Source organism: Salvelinus sp. IW2-2015, unplaced genomic scaffold (assembly GCF_002910315.2).
Source record: "Salvelinus sp. IW2-2015 unplaced genomic scaffold, ASM291031v2 Un_scaffold3660, whole genome shotgun sequence".
In the NCBI taxonomy this organism is placed as follows: domain Eukaryota; kingdom Metazoa; phylum Chordata; class Actinopteri; order Salmoniformes; family Salmonidae; genus Salvelinus; species Salvelinus sp. IW2-2015.
The window spans coordinates 31,284-33,909 of record NW_019944937.1 but is presented as its reverse complement, the minus strand read 5'-3'; the positions used below and the strand labels follow the sequence as shown (position 1 = coordinate 33,909).

The following is a 2,626-nucleotide window of genomic DNA, read 5'->3' as shown; positions in this document are numbered from 1 at the left end:
TCTTATACCTAACACTTTACATTAAGTATTGCTTATACCTAACACTTTACATTAAGTTTTGCTTATACCTAACACTTTAACATTAAGTTTTGCTTATATAACACTTTATAGTTCGCTTATACATAACCCTTTACATTAAGTACTCGTACACCTAACACTTTACATTAAGTTACTCTAAACCTAACACCTACATTAAGTTTCTCTTATACGTAACACTTTATATTGGGTTGCTCTAATACCTATATAAATGTAACGCTGTGATTACGACAATCACAAAGTGTTGTACTACATCATTAAGTAATGGCTGTGTAGTTGTATTGTCAGGTCATGAGGTCAGGGTAAACTCTGGTCATCTCTCTCTCTCCACTCCCGCAATAGACGAGCTGACCTGATCTACTCCTGGCCTTCCGGCCCGAGCCTCCCTGATGTCATCAGACTCAAACTCCACACCACCCCTCCACACTGGGCTGCGTCTGCTCGCAGGGACACGCCTGTACAGGTCCAAACCAGGTCACCGGTAAGGGTCAGAGGTCACACAACTACTGTACAAGAATCCAGAAGGGGCTTGTCAACAATGGAACTAGTAGAATTAAGATGGGCCTTGCTCAACTCAATTAACTAGAATATACAGTTGAAGTCGAAGTTAACATACACCTTGGCAAATACATTTAAACTCATCTTTCACAATTCCTGACATGTAATCCTAGTAAATTCCCTGTCTTAAGGTCAGTTAGGATCGCACACTTTATTTTAAGAAGTGAAATGTCAGAAAAATAGTAGAGAGAATTATTTATTTCAGCTTTTTATTTTTTCATCACATTCCCAGTGGGTCAGAAGTTTACGTACACTCAATTTGTATTTGGTAGCATTGCCTTTAAATTGTTTAACTTGGGTCAAACGTTTCGGGTAGCCTTCCACAAGCTTCCCACAATAAGTGGGTGAATTTTGGGCCATTCTCCTGACAGAGCTGGTGTAACTGAGTCAGGTTTATAGGTCCCTTGCTCGCACACGCTTTTTCAGTTCTGACCACACATTTTCTATATGATTGAGGTCAGGACTTTGTGATGGCCACTCCAATACCTTGACTTTGTGTCCTTTTGCCACAACTTTGGAAGCTTGGGGTCATTGTCCATTTGGAAACCATTTGCAACCAAGCTTTAACTTCCTGACTGATGTCTTGAGAAGTTGCTTCAATATATCCACATAATTTTCCTCCCTCATGATGCCATGTATTTTGTGAAGTGCAGCAGTCCCTCTGCAGCAAAGCACCCCCAACATGATGCTGCCACCCCCGTCTTCACGGTTGGGATGGTGTTCTTCGGCTTGCAAGCCTCCCCCTTTCTCCTCCAAACATAACAATGACCATTATGGCCAAACAGTTTATTTCTGTTTCATCAGACCAGAGGACATTTCTCCAAAAAGTAGATCTTTGTCCCATGTGCAGTTGCAAACCGTTGTCTGTTTTTTTTATGGTGGTTTTGGAGCAGTGGCTTCTTCCTTGCTGAGGCGCCTTTCAGGTTATGTCGATATAGGACTCGTTTTACTGTGGATATAGATACTTTTGTACTTGTTTCCTCCAGCATCTTCACAAGGTCCTTTGCTGTTGATTTGCACTTTTTGCACCAAAGTACGTTCATCTCTAGGAGACAGAACGCGTCTCCTTCCTGAGCGGTATGACGGCTGCGTGGTCCATGGTGTTTATACTTGCGTACTATTGTGTTTACAGAAGAACGTGGTACCTTCAGGCATTTGGAAATTGCTCCCAAGATGAACCAGACTTGTGGAGGTCTACAATTTTTTTCTGAGGTCTTGGCTGATGTCTTTTGATTTTCCCATGATGTCAAGCAAAGAGGCACTGGGTTTGAAGGTATGCTTCGAAATGCAGCCTCAGGTACACAGTCAACTTAGTGTATGTAAACTTCTGACCCACTGGAATTGTGATACAGTGAATTATAAGTGAAATCATGTATGTAACCAATTGTTGAAAAATTGCGTGGTCATGCAAAACTATAGCTTGTTAACAAGAAATGTGTGGAGTGGTTGAAAAAAACTTTTAATGACTCCAACCTAAGTGTATGTAAATCTTCCGACTTCAACTGTAACTAGTAGAATTAAGAATGGGTCTGTTCAACTCAAAAGAACTACAATATAACTAGTAGAATTAAGAATGGGTCTGTTCAAGGCAATAGAACTACAAATATAACTAGTAGAATTAAGAATGGGTCTGTTCATCTCATAGAACTACAATATAACTAGTATAATTAAGATGGGTCTGTTCAAGGCAATAGAACTACAATATAACTAGTAGAATTATGACTGGTCTGTTCATCTTTCAATAGAAACTAGCAATATAACTAGTATAATTAAGAATGGGTCTGTTTCCATCTCAAAAGTCTGTTTAATAAAGGTATACTACTTGCATTTCAGAGTCCGTAAGGGCATACACTAGTAATAGAAAAACCGAAACCTCATTGAAAATATTCTTAGAACGTGTCAAACTCATGTCCATGGAGGCTGAGTGTCTGCAGGTTTTCACTCGCTCCTTTGGTACTTTGACTGAGGAATTAAGGGTCACTAATTAGTAAGGGAAACTGCCCTCATTCTGGTTGTTGTAGGTCTTGAAGGA

At 40.0% G+C, this 2,626-nt stretch overlaps 1 pseudogene; it reads right to left on the bottom strand.

The window, feature by feature from the left end:
- Nucleotides 1–393: 393 nt before the first annotated feature.
- The window catches only part of LOC112076281 (ferroportin-like), a 13,538-nt pseudogene continuing 11,305 nt past the window's right edge, over nt 394–2,626 (bottom strand).